We start from the raw sequence: 22,268 nt of genomic DNA, 5'->3' as shown, positions 1-22,268 counted from the left end.
AATCACCTGAGTCTGTTTGGTGGCAGCAAGTTAACAATGGTATGGTGAGAATTGATTAATTCGGGGTGTGACATATGTCCATGTAAGAACAGACTTGAAGCCTTTAAAACAACCTAGGTAGAGCATGATTCAAGTTCACTAACTTTTCTTGAGTACCTAATATTTGTGAGCCTCTCTTCTAGATGCTGGTGACATAGCAGTGAACAAAAAAGACAAAATTTTTTGTCCTTGTAGAGCTAATTTTCTAGCAGAGTGAGACACTAAATAAACAAAATTAAAAGTAAATTATAGAACATTTTAGATGAAATATTATTTTTTAAAAAATAAAGCATGCTACAGGGGAAGGGTGCTGGAGTAGTTGAACTTTTAAATAAGGTGGTCAAGGTAAGTCTCACTGAGTTAATATTTAAGCGAGTGTTTGAAAAAGATGAAGGAACAAGCCATGCGTCTATTTCAACAAAGAGCATTACAGGAAGAGAAAATAGCAAGTACAAAGACACCCTGAGGTGGGAATATGCCTAGTATGTCAAGGAGTAAAGAGTTCAGAGTTGGTGTAATTGATTGAGATGATGAATAGTAGAAGAGGAAGTCATAAAGTCAAGGTCTTGTACCCCCATTTGTGCTTTGGATTTTATTCTGAGAGGATGTCATTATGCAGAAGAAGCATATGAGCTGACTTGGATATTAAAAAGATTAATCTGACATTTTGAGAATGAACTGTGGGAGAGCAAGTGTAAAAGCAGTCAAAAAGCTATTAAAATAAACAAATCGAAATATGATGGTGGCTTGGACCAGGTTAGTAGCATTGGAGGGAGAGAGAAGTAGTTGGTTAAAGATATTATATGTAGATGAGACCAAGAGTATTTCCAAACCAATTATATTTAAGGAGTATAGGAAAGAGAAGTCAAAGATGATTCCAAAGTTTTTGTTCCATGACCAGCAGTATGGAAACTGAAAAAATCATCAAAAACCTACCAAAAAGCAAAAGTCTATGTCCAGATGGCTTCACCATCTTCTTGGGAGAAGTGTCTGTTCAATACCTCTGCCCATTTTCTGATTGGATCGTTTGTGTTTTGTTGTTGTTATTGAGTTGTAAGAGTTCTTTGTATATTTTGGATATTAGGCCTTTATTGGAGGCGATGCTTGCAAGTATATTTTTCCATTCAGATGGTTGTCTCTTTACTTTGTTGACAATTTCTTTTGCTGAGCAGAAGCTTTTTAGTTTGATGTAGTCGCATTCATTTATTTTAGCTTTTAATTCCCTTGCTTTTGAGGTCAAATTCATAAAATATTTCTTAAGTCCAAGGTCCATGAGTTTAGTTCTTATGTTTTCTTCTATACAATTTATTGTTTCAGGTCTTATATTCAGGTCCTTAATCATGTTGAGTTAATTTTGGTGTGTGGTGATAGACAACAGTCTAGTTTCATTCTTTTGCAGGTGGCTTTCCAGTTTTCCCAGCATCATTTATTGAAGAGGTTTTCCTTTCTCCACTGTAGGTTTTTGTCATTTTTGTCGAAAATTATTTGCCCATATAAATATGGGTTCACTTCTGGACACTTGACTCTGTTCCACTGATCTATGTGTCTGTCCTTTTGCCAATACCATGCTGTTTTGATTATTGTCGCTTTATAGCATAATTTGAATTTTCTCAGGATGGCTTTGGCAATTTGGAGACTTTCGTCCTTCCATACAAATCTGATGATTTTTTTTTGTTCTATTTCTTTAAAAAATGTTGATGAGATTTAAATATGGATTGCATTAAATCTGTATAATACTTTAGGTAATATGGTCATTTTAACTATGTTGGTTCTTCTAATTCAGGAACCCAGAATATCTTTCCATTTCTTTGTATTTTCTTCAATTTCTTTTAATAGAGTCTTATAGTTTTCATCATATAGGTCTTTCACATGTTTCGTTACATTTATTCCTAGGAATTTTATTCTTTCTGTTGCAATTGCAAAAGGAATTATTTTTTCCACTTCTTTTTCTGATACTTCCTTATAGGAATGCTATGGATTTTTGAACATTAATGTCGTATTCCGAAACTTTACTGTATTTTCTTATTCTTTCTAGTAGTGTTCTTGTAGAGTCTTTAGGATTTTCTATATATAGAATCATGTCATGGCAAATAGTGACAGTTTGACTTCTTTGTTTCCTTTTTGGATGTCTTTTATATCTTTCTCTTGCCAGATTGCACTTGCTAGGACCTCCAATATTATATTGAATAACCGTGGTGATAATGGACAAACTTGTCTCGTTCCTGATCTTAGAGGGAAAGTTTTTGGTTTTCACTATTAAATGGATGAGGGTTTGTCATATATGGTCTATATTATGTTAAGGTACATTCCTTCTATACCGATTTTGTTAAGTGTTTTGATTATAAATAGATGCTGTATCCTGTAGAAGACTTTTTCTGCATCTATTGATATGATCATATGATTCTTATTTTTTAAATTTTATATATAGTGTACCACATGAATCAAATTGCATCTGCTGAGCCATCCATGTGCCACTGGGATGAAGCCCACCTGATCATGGTGCATAATCTTTTTAATATGTTGATGTATTCGATTCACTAGCATCTTATTTATGATTTTTGCATCTGTGTTCATGAGAGATATTGATCTGTAGTTTCCTTTTTTGTGTTATCTTTACCAGATTTTGGTATCAGGGTAATATTGGTCTTCTAAAATTAGTTGGGAAATATTGCCTCCTCTTCAATTTTTTGGAAGAGTTTGAGGAGAATAGGTATTAAATCTTTTTTGAATGTTTGGTAGAATTCAGTGGTGAAGCCATCTGGTCCTAGACTTTTACTTTTTGGCAGGTGTTTGATGATTTTTTTTTCAGTTTCCATACTGCTGATCAGTCTATTTAAATTTTCCAGTTCTTGATTCCATCTAGGAAGGTTGTATCTTTCTAAGTACTGATCCATTTCTTCTAGGTTATTAAATTTGGTGTTATATATTTGTCATAGTATTCTTGTATGATCCTTTGTATTTCTGTGGTGTCTGTCATAATTTCCCTTCTTTCATTCCTGGTTTTGTTTATCTGTGTCTTTTCTCTTTTTTCTTTAGTTAGTCTAGCCAAGGTTTTGTCAATTTTATTAGCCTTCTCAAAGAACCAGCTCTTTGTTGCATTTATTTTTTTATTGTTTTTTGTTTGTTTGTTTGTTTGTTTCAATTTTTATTTATTTCTTCTCTAATTTTGATGATTTCTTTCCTTATGCTGAGTTTAGGCTTCATTTGTTCTTCCTTTTCTATTTTTTTTTTAATGGAAAATTCTGTTGTTTATATGAGCCCATTCGCGTGTTTTGAAATAGGCCTATAATGATATGAACTTTCCTCTTATGATCGCTTTTGCCATGTACCAAGTGTTCTAATATGTTGTATTATCATTATCATTCATTTCTATGTATTTCCTGATCTCTTTATTTCTTCTGTGACTCAGTTATTTTTCAGTAGCATGTCGTTTAATCTTCATGTATTTCTGGTTCTTCCTGCTTTCTATTTACAGTTAATTTCCAGCTTCAAAGCATTATGATCAGAAAATATGGTTGGCATGATTTCACACCTCTTATTTTTGTTCAGGCTATCTCTTTGTCCCAGTATGTGGCCAGTCTTTGAGAATGTTCCACGTGTACTACAGAAGAATGTATATGCAGCTGTTTTAGGATGAGGGGCTCTGTAAATGTCAATTATGTACAATTGGGCTAATGTGTCATATAAGGATGTAAATTCCTTGTTGGTTTTTTGTTTGGAAGATCTTTTCATACCCAACAGTGGGGTATTTAGGTCCCCTACTACAATAGTGTTTTGGTCTGTTTCTCCCTTTAGTTCTGTTTGTAATTGATTTACATATTTTGGGGCTCCCTGATTGGGAACCTAGATATTAATAAGTGTTATATCTTCTTGATGCATGATTCTCTTCATCATTATGAAATCTCTCTCAGTCTCGTTCTTTGCCTTTTTTATTTTGAAGTCTATTTTGTCTGATATTAGTACCGCTATTCCCACTTTTCTCTGAATGCCATTTGCTTAAAATATCATTTTCCACCCTTTCACTTTGAGTCTATATTTGTCTTTGGAACTGAGATGTGTCTCCTGGAGGCAGCATATGATTGGGTTTTGTTGTTTGATCCAATCTGCAACTCTGTGCTTTTTTATTGCTGAGTTCAGTCCATTTATATTTAGGGTCATTATTGATGTATGAGGTCTTCTTATAGTCATTTTAATTTTTACTTTTTGTTAGCTCAGTATTTCCATTGCTTCCTTGTCCTTGTGTTTCTCTTTTCTTTAGTTTGGTTGGTTTTTGTGGGTTTTCCTTCTGGTCTTTCTTGTGTTATGTTATATACTTCAGTTCTGAATCTTTGGCATGTGGTCACCATACAAAAATGTGAAGTTTTGTTATATATATATATATATATTGTATATATGTATATATATACACATATATATATGTGTATATATATACATATATATAATATATATATAATATATATATATACACATATATATATACATACACACACATACATACACACACATACATACATAAACATATATGTGTGTATGTATATGTATGTATGTATGTATGTGTATGCATAAACATATGTATATATACATATATAGTCATCCATTTTCTTCTGTGCGTGCCTTATCTCCATTCCCCTTTGCAAATTTGGATCTTTGAATCCTCCCCTTTTCAGTCATTGTTGTCTCAGTTTGTTCCTATGTATGCTGAACATTCATTACTATCTTGCTATAACAATTCTCTTTTTATTATTTAAGCTTAAAATGACCTGTTCTTAGTAAGGGTTGCAGTCTTCTACTTATATCTATCTTCTAGTCACCTTACTCCTAGCTATGTAATTTTTTTTGTCATTTTATTTTAGGTAAGCTGACCCCTTTCAGAATTTCCTATAATTCAGGCCTCCTAGTGGAGAATTCCCTCAAATTTTGTATGTCTGGAGAGGTCTTAATTTCTCATTCATATCTAGAGGGGAGCTTAGCTGGATACTCTATTCTTGGCTGATAGTTCTTTTCATTTAATAGTTTGAATATTTGATTTCACTACTTTCTGGCTTGTAAGGTTTGTGTTGAGAAGTCCAACGATAATCTGATGGATTTTCCTTTATAAGTTACCGTCTTCTTTCCCCTAGATGCTCTGAGAATTTGTTTGTCGTTGATTTTCGATAATTTTAATACAATGGTTGTTGGTGAAGGCCTTTTTGAGTTGAGATAATTGGGTGTTCTGTTGACTTCTTGAATTCCAAGCTCTAGTTCATTACTTATATTTGCGAAATTTTCGTCACCTATTTGTCTGAAAATGCTTTCTAACCCCTGCCCATTTTTCTTATGTTTTTTACTTCCGATGGTATCAGCTAGTTCTTGAATTTCTCTTTCATTATTTTTCATTCTTCAGTTTCTCTCTTCTTCTTTCTGATTTATTTCTAGATTTCTGTCTTCGATATCACTAATCCTTTCCTCATTTGATCCACTTTATTTCCCAAGCTTGCTATTTCATTTTTTCAACTCTTGCTCTGTGTTTGTTGTTGTTGTTGTTGTTGTTGTTTTTTAATCTCCAGAAGATCTATTCTGTTATTTTTGAAGATTTCATTCTCCTTGCCCTGTTCATCTAGTTCTTTTTCAATTCCTGAAACTGTTGATATGACTCGTTTCGGAACTCACAATTTTTTTGGAAGTACCATCCTGAATTCTTTGTCATTTAAGTCGCATATTTTTATGTTTGTAAGCTTATTTTCTGGAGATTGTTCTCTTTCTTTCTGAGCTGCCTTGTCACCTTTGTTGTTCATGGTGTTTAATGGAGTATTTCTCCGCCTGGGCATTAATGGAAGTGTATTCTGCTTTTTTTCCAGAAAGATGTATTATATAAAGGTCTCTCTTTAAACTGTTATAAAGAAGGTATTTTTCTTTTCATTTCCAGTAGGTGGTGGTGTCTAAGCATCTTGAATCCCTGCTTTATATAAAGTCTTTATAATGCCTTTCTTTTTTTCTAATAGATATTCAATCACGCTTGATACCCTCAGTCTCAGTCCCTGTCAGTGTTAGCAACAGTTTTGGTAGCATTTGCTCAGATTCTCCTTGGGCTCTGTGGTGTTCTGTCTTGGAGAATATAGGAGTAGGGGCCTTATAGATTGGTGAGTGGAGGCTGCGACTCAGCCTGACGTTTTTCAATCATGGTTGGTAATTATCAACTGTTGCTCCTCTACCATCCCCACTTCTCTGTTGTCCCCACTTCTCTGCTTTCTGTCATGATCCCTGAGCACTACCACTACGTGGAGCTCACAGCTCTCCCAGGCAGGGCTGTTCGGGGAACCAACTTCACCTTCTTCCCTCCCCCTTCTCCTGCTGAGAGCTCTGACTGTGATAGGCAGCTTCTTTGTTTTTCCCAGTCTACCACCGACTCCTGGGGTTCTGACCTGTGGTAGCTCTTTTGCACAGATCCCATGCTCAGACCTGCTCATTTGCATGTTGGGTGTTTTGGGTTGAGTTTTAGATGCTCAGCTTATTGTCGTTTCTTGTGGAGAGATTTGGGGATATCTCTCACTTTGCCATGTTTCTCTCAGGCTGACTTCTGTCACCCAGCAATACGGATTTAAAATTCAACCGTGTTTTTCATGGTTTGATAGTTCTTTTCTTTTTATCACTCAGTTATATTTCTTTGTTTGGATGTACCACAGTTTATTTATCTATTCATGTACATAAAGGCATCTTGGTTGATTCCTGTTTGGGGCAACTATGAATATAGCTGCTATAAATATTTACATGCAGGTTTTTGTGTGAACATAAGTTTTCAGATCAGTTAAGTAAATACCCAGGAGATCAATTGCTGCATCATATGATAAGATTAGGTTTATCTTTGAAAAAAAATTGCCAAAACATTTCCCAAAGTGTCTCTACCATTTTGCACTCACAACATAAATGAATGGGAGTTCTTGTTGCTCTGCAACCTCACTAGAATTGATGGTGTTTTGGATTTTAATTATTCTAAAAGGTTTGTGCTGCTATTGTGTTGTTTTGATTTTCAATTTCTTAATACCATTTGATGTTGAGCATTTTTTCATATGCTTATTTGTTATTTGTATATTTTCTTTGATGAGATATCTATTCATATTTTTGCCCATTTTCCATTTGGGTTGTTTATTTGCTTATTGTTGAATTTAAATGTTCTTTTGCATATGGGTACGTCATTGACTGAATATAATTGTGCAAATATATTTCTCAGTCTGTGGCTTATAGTTTTGTTCTCTTAACCCTGTCTTTTGTAGAGTAGATGTTTTTAAATTGTTACAGTCCAATTCACCAATTTATTTTTACATGGATTATCATGTTGGTTCTGAGTCTAAAATCTGATCACCAATCCCAAAGTATCCTAGATTTTCCCAATATTGGTTTAGAAGTCTATAGTTTTTAAATTTATATTTAAGCTTGTTGTTCATTTTGAGCCAATTTTTGTGAAAGATGTAAAGTCAGTGTCTAGGTTAATTTATTGTAAATATAGATATCCAATTATTCCAGCACCATTTGTTGAAAGACTTCCCTTGCTCCATAGAATTACCTTTGTTCTTTTGTCAAAAGACAGGTGACTATATTTGTGTGGGTCCATTTATGGGCTCTCCTTTCTGTTCCACTGATCTATGTGTCTATTCTTTTGCCAATACCATAGTGTCTTATTTACTGTAGCTTTATACTATATCTTAAAATTGGGTAGTTTGTCAGTAACATCAAAATCATGGCAGTGTGAGGAATGTTCCCTTGAAATTATAACATACTAAACATGTCCAACAGATAACACTCAAACTGCACACAAGCACGTCATAACATCTGAATGTGGGCAAATAGCATGATAAAAAGAGGAAAGGGAGAGAGTAATAAAGACAGGTGCTGTGGAACACAATCCGGAGCTCCCAGCAGGATGAAGGGGATAGGGGAATTGCATGGCTATTTTTTAACTACTTGAAGGCCCAAGCAGTCCTGCCTGAGTGATCAGCATATTCCATGTAGCAGAGCCCAGTGAACAGGGCAGAGGCTGAATATAGAGGATCAATAACTGTGTGTTATCATCCATCACTGCCAGACAAAAAGCTGAGTTGGGGAGCCTGACTGCTTATCACCACCATCCCAGAACACACCTCCCTATATCTTCCTAGAGCTAGCAGCAGACCCCAGCACTGCATCTGGCTGTTGGGGCAGTACCAGGACTTCAAGGGCTCTTCGGAGGCTCAGGTCTCCTTTGCTCTTCACATTCTCCAACAGTGCTTGAGCCCTGGGACCTAGGAAACTTAGTAACAGAGGAGACACACACACCTCCCCAAGGCATAAAGGGCATGTTTATCCCCAAAGCTGAGATTCAGCAGGCTTGGGCAGTGCAGGAGGCTTAGGTGCTACCTACTGGAAAACAAAAGGAAAACCTCTTCTTAACAACCTGCTACAGAGAAATCACTCTGAATAATAATTTTAAAAAATTTAAAGCAGAGTACATTCCTATTAATACCCAGGTGAAAAAAATAATTCCTCAAACACCATCAACAACCCAGTGACAAGGCAGCTCAGAAAGAAAATGAAAATTTTCTAGGAAATAAACTTAAAGATATAGAAATATGCAATAAAAATAACAGAGAATTCAAGGCTGCACTTCTGAAAAAAAAATGAGAAATAAGAAAATTCTGATCGACATTTCAAAGAACTCAGGAAAAAAATCAGTGAACAACAGAAATACTTTACCAAAGTGATTGAAACTCTAAAAATGAACCAAGTAGAACTTCTGGAGTTGAAGAACTCATTAAAAGAGATAAAGAATGAAATAGCGGGCTTACAAATAGCTGACCAGAAGGAGGAAAGAATTAGTGATATCAAAAACAGAAATCTGCAAATAAGTCAGATAGAAGAAGAGACTTGAGGGTGAAAGAAAAGAAAGAAAGAATGCTACAAGGCATATCTGACACCATCAGAAAAAGTAAAATAAGAATAATAGGTATACCAGAAGGAGAACAGAGGGAGAAGGGAACAGAGAGCATATTCAAGCAAAGAGTCAAAGAGAATTTCTCAAAATATGGAAAGGACTGGATCTTTGAATACAAGAAGCAAAGAAAATGCCTAATTATCTCAACCAAAAAAAAATGCTTTCTCCAGACACATTATATTAAAATTTTCAAAAATTAATGACAAAGAAAGAATTCTCAAGGCAGCCAAGGGGGAAAAAAAGATGCTACTTATAACAGAAAACCCATTAGATTATCATTGGACTTTTCAGCACCAGCTTTACAAGCTGGGAAGGAGAGGAACCAAATAGTCAAACAATTGGAAGAAAGAATTTACCAGCCAAGAATAATATATCCAGCAAAGCTCTCCTTTAGATGTGAAGGATAAATAAAGACCTTTCCAGACATACAAAAGCTAAGGGAATTTTCTACTACAAGGCCTGCACTACAGGAATTACTGAAGTGGATCATTTTACCTTAAACAAAAGGATTTAAAATATATAACTATGAGTAAGATAACTAGCAGGGAGACAGAAATAAGAAAGTGCAATTCTTATTAAGGATAGAGTATTATAAGCTTAAATATTACATAATGGTTAAAAGAAAATCTCTTTGAAAATAGAAGAAGATAACAGTTACTGAAACTTGGAAATGAATGTTCAGCATATACATTGATAATTTGAAACAACAAAAACAGAAGAGTTGAGGGAGTAAAGATTCAAATCTGCAAAGGGTAATGGAGATAAGGAGTATGCAGAAGAAAATGGACTACTATCTCTCTATATATAATTATCTTTTACATAAACATTTTTGTTTGTTTGTTTGTTTTGTTTTGTTTTTAGGCGAGGCAATCCTTGGTTGATCTCACAGATTGCAAGGACCTTGTCAGCTTACAATCCCTTATTTTTTTATTTTATTTTATTTTTTTACGCCTACAGCACCTGGTCTTCCTAGGTGGTTTCCCATCCAAGTACTAACCAGGCCGAACCCTGCTTAGCTTCTGAGATCAAATGGGATCAGGCTTGTTCAAGGTGGTATAGCCATATACATAGACTTACTGATAAGCACACACACAAAAAAATACAGAACTGAGACAAATATCATAAAACGATAAGGAACAGAGGGAAAAACCTTAAAACACCAACAAATCAAAGAAACAAGGAGACAAAGAACAAAGAAACAATGGAGACACCGAGATATCACAAAACAGAAGATAAAATAGCTATAGAAAACCCTCATATTTCACTAACCACCCTTAATGTAAATGAACTAAATTCAATAATAAAAATGGACAGAGTGGCAGATTAGATCGGTAAACAAAACTCAACCACATGCTGCCTCCAGGAGACACATCTCAGCTGCAAGGACAAATATCAGTTTAAAGTGAAAGGGTGGAAAACGATACTTCAAGCAAATCTCATCCAGAGAAAAGTGGGTGTAGCCATCCTTATAAATGACAAAATATACTTCAAGATAAAAAAGGTAAAGAGAGACAATGATCGACATTTCATAATAATAAAGAAATCATACATCAAGAAGATTTAACACTTCTTAGTATCTATGCTCCCAATCAGGAAACATCAAAATATATATATATATAAAGAACTACTAACAGTACTAATGAGAGAAACTGACACAAATAGAATAATATTTGGGACCTAAATATTCCACTGTCAACTATAGGTAGATCATCCACACAGAAAATCAATAAGGAAATATCAACCTTAAATGACACAATAGACCAGTTGGGGAAAATGACATTTACAGAGCCTTTCATCCAAAACATCAGATTATACATTCTTTTCTAGTGTACATGGAACATTCTCAACAATAGACCACATACTGTGACACAGAGCTAGTTCAACAGATTTAAGAAGATTGAGAATAGGAAGAAACCCCTTGAAATATGGTGGAGTGAGAGACATCCTGAGATTTCTTCCCTTGAAACAACAATAAGCTGAGCATCTAAGACTCAACAAAATATGCGCAAACTGCACACCAGCACATCTTAGCATGGGATCTGTGCACAAGAAATACCACAGGTCAGAACCCCGTGTGTAAGGCAGTGGACTGGGAGAAATAAAGAAGCTGCCTCTCACAGCTCCAGGAGCTCCTTGCAGGAGGAGGGGGAGGGGTGAAAGTGCGGCAACTTACCTGATCAGCCTGCCTGGAAGTGCCAAAACTTCTACGCAGCTGGCAACAGGGCCCAGTCATCAGGGTGGAAAGCAGAGAAGTGGGACAGGACAGCAGAGAAACAACAGATGATTTTTACCAGTCCCAGTTGCAAAACCGAGGCTGAGCTGCAGCCCCCCACTGCCAACCCAGAGATCCCCCCATACCCTCTGAGACCAATCACCGCGGAGCCCCAGGGGAATCTGAACAAAAGCTGCCGAGACTGGAACTACCTCTCGCAGCCTCTGGAGCTCCCTGCGGGAGGAAGAGGAGGGAAGAAGGTGCGGCAACTTCCCTGAATAGCCCAGCCTGGAAGTGCCAGAACTCCTATGCAGCAGGGAGGAAGGCATAGTCATCAGGGCAGAAAGCAGAGAAGTGGGACGTGACCACAGAGAAATAACAGTTGATTTGTACTGGCCCTGGTTGCAAAACCGAGGATGAGCTGCAACCCCCAACTCCCAACCCAGAGGACATGTCCCCCCATTCCCTCCCAGATAGATCATCGCGAAGCCCCAGGGGAATCTGAGCAAATGCTATTGAAACTGTTGCTAACACTAACAGGGACTGAAACTGAAAGTAGCAAGTGTGATTAAATATCTACAAGAAAATAAAAAAGACATTTAGGTTTTATATAAAGCAGGGATCCAAGAAGATTAGAAGCCACCTACTGGAAACCAAAAGAAAAGTGCCTTCTTTGCAGCAGGCTACAAAGAGACCTTTATACAATAAATCTTCCTTCAAGAAAAACAACAGAATACACTTCCATTAATGCCCAGGTGCAGAAATAATCCATTAAACACCATGAACAACCAAGGTGACAAGACATCTCAGAAAGAAAGAGAAAAAATCTCTGGAAAATAAGGTTACAGACATAGAAATATGCAACTTAAATGACAGAGAGTTCACGATGATACTTCTGAAAAAACTCAATGAGATCCAAAACAACTCAAATCAAAAATTTCAGGAATTGAAAAAACAGCTAGATGATCAGAGCAAGTAGATTGAAACCTTCAAAAGGAACCAAATAGAAGTTCTGGAGATGAAGAACACACTGCGAGAGCTGAAAAATGAAATAGCAAGCTTGGGAAATAGAGTTTACCAAATGGAAGAAAGGATCAGTGATATCAAAGACAGAAAGAGGAAAACCAAAGAATAAAAATTAATGAAAGAGAAATACAAGAACTAGCTGATACTATCAGAAGAGGAAACATAAGAATAACGGGCATTACCGAAGGTGAGGAAAAGGAGCAGGGACTAAAAAGCATTTTCAGACAAATAGTGGACAAGAATTTCCCAAATCTAAAGAATGAGCTGGAGCTTGGAATTCAGGAAGTCAACAGAACACGCAACGATCTCAAACCCAAAAGGCCTTCTCCAAGACATATTGTATTAAAGTTATCAAAAGTCAACGACAAAGATAGAATTTTTAGGGAAGCCAGGGAGAAGAAAACGGTAACTTATAAAGGAAAACCCATTCGATGATCAAATGACTTTTCAGCGCAGACCTTACAAGCCAGAAAGGAATGGAATCAAATATTTAAACTATTAAATGAAAGAAACTACCAGCCTAGAATAATGAAACCAGCTAAGCTCTCCTTTAGATATGAAGGAGAAATTAAAACCTTTCCAGACATACAAAAATTGAGAGAATTTTCCTCTATGAGGCTTGCACTACAGGAAATACTGAAAGAGGTCAGCTTACCTAAAACAAAATAACAACAACAACAACAACAACAAAAATACATAATTAGGAGTAAAGTAACTATCAGGCAAATGGAAGCAGAAGAGTGCAACTCTTACTAAGAATGAGTCATTATAAGCTTAAATAATAAGAGAATTGCTATAGCAAGATAGTAATGAACTTTCAGCATACATAGGGACAAATTGAGATAACAATGACTGAAAAAGGGAGGATTCAAAGATCCAAATTCACAAAGGGGAAATGAGATAAGGCACACACAGAAGAAAATGGACAACTGTATATATATATATATATATATATATATATATATATATATATATATAATTATCCTCTTCATATTTGTAATGGTAACCACATGCCAAAGCTTCAGAATTGAAGTATATAATAAAAAACAAGAAGGACCAGAGCGAAAACCCACAAAAGCCAACCAAAATAAAGAAAACAGAAACACAAGGACAAAGAAGCAATGGAAACACTGAGCTACCAGAAAGCAAAAGATAAAATGGCTATAAGAAGACCTCATATTTTAATAAGCACCCAAAATGTAAATGGACTGAATTCACCAATAAAAAGGCACAGAATTGCAGAATGGATCAAAAAAAAAAACCCAATGATATGCTGCCTCCAGGAGACATATCTCAGCTCCAAAGACAAATGTAGACTCAAAGTGAAAGTGTGGAAAGTGATATTTAAGTGAATGGCATTAAAAAAAAAAAGCAGGAGTACTGGTGTTAATATCGGACAAAATAGACTTCAAAATAAACAAAGTAAAAAATGATACTGCGGAACACTCCATAATGATAAAGGGAATCATGTACCAAAAAGACGTAACACTTATTAATACCTATGCTTCTAATCAGGGAGCCACAAAATATATAAAGCAATTACTAACAGAACTAAAAGGAGAAACAGAACAAAATACTATTCTAGTAGGGGACCTAAATAGTCCACTGTCAGATATGGACATATCATCCAAAGAGAAAGTCAATAGGTAAGTAACATTCTTAAATGACACATTTGACCATCTGGACATAACTGACATATACAGTGCCTTCCATCCCAAAACAGCTGCTTATACATTTTTCTCTAGTGCACATGGAACATTCTCAAGAATTGACCACATACTGGGAAACAGAGATAGCCTCAAGAAACATAGGAGGTATGAAATCATACCAACAATATTCTCTGATCATAATGCTTTGAAACAAGAGAGCAACTACAAAAAGAAAGCAGGAAGAACCACAAATACATGGAGATTAAACAACATCCTACTGAAGAATAACTGGGTCACAGAAGAAATAAAACAGAGATCAAGAGATACACAGAAAAATGATAATGACAGTACAACATATCAAAACTTTTGGGACTCGGCAAAAGCAGCCATAAGAGGAGAAAGTTCATATCATTACAGGCCTATATCCAAAAACAAGAGCGAGCCCAAATAAATAACCTAATACTTCATCTTAAAAAAAAAAATCTAGAAAAGGAAGAACAAATGAAGCCTAAACTCAGCAGAAGGAAATAATCAAATTTAGAGCAGAAATAAATGAAATTTAAAACAAGAAAACAATAGAAAAAATAAATGCACCTAAGAGCTGGTTCTTTGAGGTTAATAAAATTGACAAGTCCTTGGCTAGACTCACTAAAGAAGAAAGAGAAAGAACACAAAAAAACAAATTCAGGGATGGAAGAGGGGGAAATTACAACTGATATCACAGAAATACAAAGGATCATACAAGAATACTATGAAACAGTACATAACACCAATTTTAATAACCTAGAAGAAATGGACCAGTACTTAGAAAAATACAACCTTCCTAGACTGAATCAAGAAGTGGAAAATCTAAATAGACCAATCAGCAGTATGGAAATTGAAACAATCATCAAAAACCTACCAAAAAGCAAAAGTCCATGTCCAGATGGCTTCGCCACTGAATTCCACCAAAAATTCAAAGAAGATTTAATACCTATACTCCTCAAACTCTTACAAAAAATAGAAGAAGAGGCAAAACTTCCCAACCCATTTTATGACGCCAATATTATGCTGATACCAAAACCTGGTAAAGAAAACACAAGAAAAGAAAACTACAGACCAATATCTCTCATGAACACAGATGTAAAAATCCTAAATAAGATACTAGCGAACAGAATATAGCAACATATTAAAAAGATTATACACCACGATTGAGTGCTCTTCATCCCAGGGCCACAGGGATGGTTCAGCATACGCAAATTGATTCATGTGATACACCGTATAAACAAATTAAAAAATAAGAATCATATGATCATAATAATAGATGCAGAAAAAGCCTTCGACAAGATACAGCATCCATTCATGATCAAAACACTTAACAAAATTGTTATAGAAGGAAAGTATCTTCACATCATAAAGGCCATATATAACACAGCTTCAGACAACATTATACTTAATGGTGAAAAACTAAAAACCTTCCCTCTAATCAGGAACAAGGCAAGGCTGTCCACTAGCGCCACTGTTATGCAATATAACATTGGAGGTCCTAGCAAGTGCAATCAGGCAAGAACAAGATATAAAAGGTATCCAAATAGGAAACGAAGTCAAACTGTTACTATTTGCAGATGACGTGATTCTCTATATAGAAAATCCTAACGACTCCACAAGAACGCTACTAGAAACAATATGCAAATACAGTAAAGTTTCTGGATACAAAATCAACTTTCAAAAATTCATAGCGTTACTATACTCTAATAATAAAGTGTCAGAAAAAGGAAGTGGAAAAAATAATTCCTTTTGCGATTGCAACAAAAAGAATAAAATACCTAAGAATAAACCTAATGAAACATGTGAAAGACCTATATAATGAATTCCTTTTGTAATGCAACAAAAGAGATGAAATATCTAGGAATAAATTTAACGAAACATGTGAAGAAGGATCTTTATAATGAAAGCTACAAGACCCTATTAAAAGAAATTGAAGAAGATACATAGAAATGAAAAGATATTCCGTGTTCTTGGATTGGAAGAATCAACATAGTTAAAATGACCATATTACCTAAAGCATTGTATAGATTTAAAGCAATCTCATCAAAATTTCATCGGCAGTTTTTAAAAAAATAGAACAAAAAATTATAAGATTTGTATGGAAGCACAAAAGACACCGAATTGCCAAAGCCATCCTGAGAAAAAAGAACGAGGCTGGGGGCATCACCTTGCTTGACTTCAAATTATACTACAAATCGACAGTAAGCAAAATGGCATGGTATTGGCAGAAAAACAGACACACGGACCAGTGGAACAGAATCGAGAGTCCAGAAGTGACCCCATATTTATATGTGCTAATAATTTTTGACAAAAAAAAAAAAAGCCAAAAACATACAATAGAGAAAGGAAAGCCTCTTCAATAAATGGTGCTGGGAAAATTGGAAAGCCACCTGCAAAAGAAAGAAACTAGACTGTTGTCTGTCACCAAACACCAAACTTAAATAAAAATGGAGTAAGGACCTAACTATGAGACCTGAAACGATAAAATGCATAGAAGAAAACATAAAAATGAAAGTCAAGGACCTTGGACTTAAAGAGGATTTTATGAATTTGTCCTTAAAAGCAAGGGAAGTAAAAGCTAAAATAAATGAATAGGACTACGTCAAAATAAAAAGCTTCTGCTCAGCAAAAGAAATCATCAACAAGGTAAAGAGAGAACTATCTGAATTGGGAAAATATACTTGCAAGCATCACCTCCGATAAGGGCTTAATATCTAAAGTATACAAGGAACTCTTACAACTCAATAACAACAGCAACGACCTAAATCGATCCAATCAAAAAATGGGCAGAGGGCCTGAACAGAAACTTTTCTCTAGAGGACATACAAATGGCCAACAAATATTTGAAAAGATGCTCAATATCGCTAGCTATTAGGAAATGCAAATCAAAACCACAATGAGATGTCATCACACAGCTGTTAGAATAGCTATAATCAACAGTACAAGTAATAACAAATGTTGGAGAGGATGCAGAGAAAAAGGAACCCTCATATACTGATGATGGGACTGCAAATTGGTTTAGCCACTATAGAAAACAGTATGGAGGTTCCTCAAAAATCTAAGAATAGATCTACCATATGATCCAGTAATCCCTCTACTGGGTATTTACTCCAAGACTTGAAAATCCATATCCAAAGAGATATCTGCACACCAATGTTCATAGCAGCATTATTCACAGTGGCCAGGACATGGAAACAACCAAAGTGTCCTACAATAGATGATTGGCTAAAGAAGCTGTGGTACATATACACAATAGAATATTACTCCGCCATAAGAAGAAATGAAATACTGCCATTTGCGACAACGTGGATGGACCTCGAGATTATCATGTTAAGCGAAATAAGCCAGACAGAAAAAGTTGAAAATCACATGATAGTACTTATATGTGCGATATAAACCTAAAAGCAGCAAAGGGACAGGACAAACAGACTCATGGACATGGGCTATAGTTACCAGAGGGTAGAGGAGCGGGGAGATGGGGGTGGTAGATATGGTAAAGGGGATCAAATATGTTGTGACAGGAAGAAATCTAAGTATGGGAGGTGAACACAGAGTGCCTTACTATTAAAGTGTACAGTTGAAACTTATTGGATTTCGTTAACCAATGTCACCACAAAAAAAATAATAATAATTATTTTAAATAAGTGAAACAAATAAAAAAGTTGGGTAGTTTGTGTCCTCCAACTTTGTTCCCATTCTTCAGTACCATGTTGACTATTCTGTCTTTTACATTTCCATATAATCTTTTGAATTACATATAGACACCACACATATTTTTTTAGGTTTATACCTAAGTATTTAATTTTATATTGTGCCGTTATAAATTATATAATTTAAATTTCAAATTCCAATTTTTCATTGCAGCTATTGTGAAAACAATTTATTTGTTTTATATTAACTTTGAAGTTTGTAACTTTCCTATAATAACATTATTTCGAGAATTTTTGTCAATTACATGAAATTTTCTACATGGACAATAACTTCATTTTTTTTCTTAATTTATTGCACCAGCTAGGACTTCCTGTATGATATTGGCAGGAATGGCAACAGGACATCATTGTCTTGTTCCTAGTATTAGGTAAGAAGGCTCCAATTCATCACCATTAAGTATGATGTTAGCTGCAGGTTTTTAGTAGACATTTTGATGAAATTGAGGAAGTTCCTTTCTATTCTTATTTTGTGAGATATTTTTCTTTATCTTGAATGAGTGTTGGATTTTGTCAAAAGCTTTTTCTGCATCCATTGATACAGTTATTTGATTTTTCTTCTTTAGCCTGTTGATGTGGTGAAGTAAGTATATTGATTGATTTTGATTGTTGAAGCAGACTTGCCTATCTGTAATAAAACTCACTTGGTGTATAATTCTTATTTATATATTGTTTGATTGGATTTGCTAATATTTTGTTGATGACTTTTTTACATCTGCATTTATGATAGATATTGTTCTGTGGTTTTCTTTTCTTATAATGTCTTTAACTCCTTTGTTATTAAAGCAATACTGACTTCATAGAATGAATTAGGACATATCTCTCAGATTCTAATTTCTGGAAGAGATAGTGGAGAATTGATATCTTTTCTCCCTTAAGTGTTTGGTATGATCCACCAGAGATGCCATTTGGGCTTGGTGATTTCTTTTTTGGAAGGCTATTAATTATTACTCAATCTCTTCAATAGATATAGGCCTATTCCAATGAGCTGTTTTTCCTTATGGGAGTATTTTTAGTTAATGTTTTTCAAGGAATTGGACCATTTCATCTAAGTTATTAAATTTGTGGTTATAGAATTGTTCCTAGTATTCTTTTATTATCCTTAAATGTCCATGGGGTTATTAGTAATGATCTCTTTCTTTTCAGATGTCGGTTGTTTGTGTTTTGTCCTTTTAATGGTTAGCTTAGCTAGACGTTTATCTATTTTATTCCTCTTTCTAAGACCAGCTTTGAGTTTCATTGATTTTCTCTATTGTTCTTCTTTCTATTTTTTTTTTCATTTTTGTTCAACTGTTTATTATTTTCTTCTCCCTCTTTAGGCTTAAGTTTCTCTTCTTTTTTAGGTTCCTAAGGTGGAAGCATAGATTACTGGTATTAGATCTTTCTTTTTTTCCAATATGTGCATTTAATGCTACAAATTCTCCCTCAGCACCATGTTTGCAACATACCAAAATTTTGATATTTTGCATTTTTTAAAAATTAAGTTTATTGGGGTAACATTGGTTAATACAATTATATAATTTTCAGGTATACATTATAATTTAACATCTGTATATTCTATTGTATGTTTACCACCCAAAGTCTAGTTTCCTTCAGCTACTATATATTTGACCTTTTCATTTTAACTTAGTATAAAATATTTTTTAAATTTCTCTTGGGACTTTTTCTTTGAGCATTGTCTTATTTGGAAGTCTATTGTTTAATCCCTAAATATTTGAGGATTTCCCAGCTTTCCTTTTGTTATTGATTACTAGTTTAATTCAATTTTATTCTGAAAATATACTTTGTATGATTTCTAGTCTTTATATTTGTCAAGGTGTATTTTGTGGCTCAGAATGCGTTTTACCATGTTGAAAACTCCATGTGAGCTTGAGAAAAATGTCTATTCTGCAATTGTTGGAAGTATTTTATCAATGTCAAATCAATCAAGTTGACTGCTGTTCAGATCTACTATATTCTCACTGATTTTCTATGTGCTTGATCTATGAACGATTGACAGAGTTTATTTTAGGTCTTTAAGTAGAACGGTGGACTTTTCTATTTCTGTTTTCAGTTCTATGAGTTTTTGACACATATTTTTGATGCTTTATTGTTAAATGCATAAATACTAGAGATTGTTATGTCTTCTTGGGCAATTGATCCTTTTATCATATGTAATGACCCTCTATCTCTAATAAGTTATTTTTTTTAATTTATTAGATTTTATTTTTATTTTAGTTGACTTTTTTCTTTTATTTTGATTAAAAAAAGTTAACATAAAGTTTACCATCTTAAGTGTACAATACAATAGTGTTAACTATATGCACATTGATGTCAAAAAAGTCTTCAGAACTCTTTTCATCTGGCAAAATTAAAACTCTATACCCATTTCTCCCTATCCCCAGCCCCTGGCAACCACCATTCTACTTTCTATTTCTAAGGATTTGACTACTTTAGATGCATAATATATGTGGAATCATGTAGTATTTGCTTTTTTGTGACTGGCTTATTTCATTTAGCATCATGATCTCGAGGTTCATTCATATTGTAGCATATAAAAAGTTCCTCTTTTTTTTTTCAAATAAATGCCAGTAGAAGGAAACAGTTTGAAATGTTAAATGGTTTTGTGAGAAGTTGATTTTTGAGAAAAGATTTGAAGGGGAAAAAAAAAAAAGCCGTAGTCAAATAAAAATCTGGAAAAAAACATTCCAGGCAAAGGGAAGAGCCAGAGCAAAGATCTTAAAGTAAGGGTGTTTTTGGCATATTTGAGGAGTAAAAAGGAGGCCAATATGGATGGAATCGAGAGATTACAGGAGGATAATACTAGGAGAGGAGGTCAGATAGAGAACAGCATGTGGAACAGACAGAACATGAAGGCCCTTGTAGATAAAGACTGGGTTTTTTTCTGAGTGAAATGTGAATCTATTGGATGATTTTTGAGCATAATAGTTACATAATCTAATTTGTGCTATCAAAAGTTTATTCTGGAAACTATATTGAAAATAAGTCGTATGTGTGCTGAAGGCAAGGTGTTAAAGGTGGAAAGATAAAGGGGAATTAGTTAGGAGGCTAATGCAGTAATCCAGGAAAATAGAATGATTGTTTGAACCAGAATGGTAAGAGTGGAGGTGATGAGAAATGATTGAATTCTGGGTATATTTTGAAGTTAGAGCCACATAATTTGCCGAGGGTTTATATATGGGCTGTGGGGGGAAAAAAAGAAAAAAAAAACTTAATGATGAACGTCATGCTTTTGTTCTGTGCAACTGAAAAGATGAAGTTTCTATTAACTAAGATAAGGAAGTCTCTAGATGGACCTGGTATCAGATAGAAGATTAAGAGTTCCATTCTGGGTAAGTTGAGCTGAGATGTATAAAAGACATTTAAGCAGAGATATCAAGGAGTTTAGGAGAAAGAGGAGGTGAAGAAATAAATTTCGTTGTTTTCAGCATATCAAAGATATTTAAAAGTACGAGACAACATGTAACCAAGGTAATGGGTATATAAAAAGAAGAGGGATAAGGACTGAACCTTGTGGAATGCCAATGTTAAGAGTTTAGGAAGAATAGGAGAAACTAGAAAGGGTGGTGAGAAGGAGCTGCCAATGAAATTGGAAATAAAAAACATGAGAATGCCATTTCTTGGATATCAAGATAAAATGTTTGTCAAAGAGAAGGTGTAATCAACTGTTTAAAATGCTATTGTTAGGTCATTTAATATGAAGATTGAGAATTTAATAGAATTTAGCAAACTAGAGTCTATTGGCTACCTTTATGAGAGCAGTTTTGGTGAAATTATGAAAAAGAAAGTTTGGAGTGGGTTTCTGAGAGAATGAAACTTCTGTTTCTCATTAAGATAATAGAAGAATGGGAAAAATCTTTGCTCTTGTGGAACTAGCAAAAGAAGTCACAGGAAAACTAAATTGCAGAGATCAATAAACCCTTCTTTGGTGAGCAGAGAGTTATGTCAGTTTTCACAGATGAGGGCAAACCGCTGATATAGGGAAATGAAAATGAAACAATAAAATTTCCATAGATAAAGAAGTTTTGCCAAGACAAAGAGAAATGAGTTAAGTCTTAGATAACAGTGTGGACTGACAGGACAGATCGAAAATTTGACAAGTTCAGAAACAAAAAGAAATTGTGTGGTCCAATAATTCATTCCACAAACAAATCTCAAACATTTGCCTAAATGATGTTACTGGAAGAGCTACTAGATGAAAGAGGAAATGGTAGTAATAAGATTCCTATAGTGCTTGAATTCTGAGTCGTGCAAACTGGAATCCACAGGTAAACCAAAAATATTGGAATCTATAGTCTAAACTCCTCAAAAATCAAATACTTATAAAAATCACAAAAGTGGTGCAAGAGTTTGGGAATTGGGCTGTTCACAGATGAACCCAATCTAATTAAAGCTGTAGGTTTATCTACCTTCAATTCTAGTTAAGGGAAAACTAAATGATCATCCTCTCAACCTAGCCTGTAGATTAGTAGTCAGCAAGTCTACAGCCCATGGCCAGATCAAGCTTTCCATCTATTTCCATAGATACAGCTTTATTGGAATATAGCTACATCTATTTATTTATGTATCATCTATGGCTATATTTGCACTACAATAGCAGAGTTGAGAAGTTGTAGAAGAGAATATATAGCCCACAAAGCCTAAAATAATTACTGTATAGCCCT

General features: G+C 34.7%; 1 pseudogene; it reads right to left on the bottom strand.

Annotated features, from left to right (window-relative positions):
- Positions 1-9,931: 9,931 nt before the first annotated feature.
- On the bottom strand, positions 9,932-10,050 carry LOC120615850 (uncharacterized; annotated as a pseudogene).
- Between the last annotated feature and the right edge of the window lie 12,218 nt (positions 10,051-22,268).

The sequence above is a fragment of the Pteropus medius genome, unplaced genomic scaffold (genome assembly GCF_902729225.1).
Source record: "Pteropus medius unplaced genomic scaffold, Ma_sr-lr_union100, whole genome shotgun sequence".
Classification (NCBI taxonomy): domain Eukaryota; kingdom Metazoa; phylum Chordata; class Mammalia; order Chiroptera; family Pteropodidae; genus Pteropus; species Pteropus medius.
This window is presented reverse-complemented; position numbering and strand designations above follow the sequence as displayed.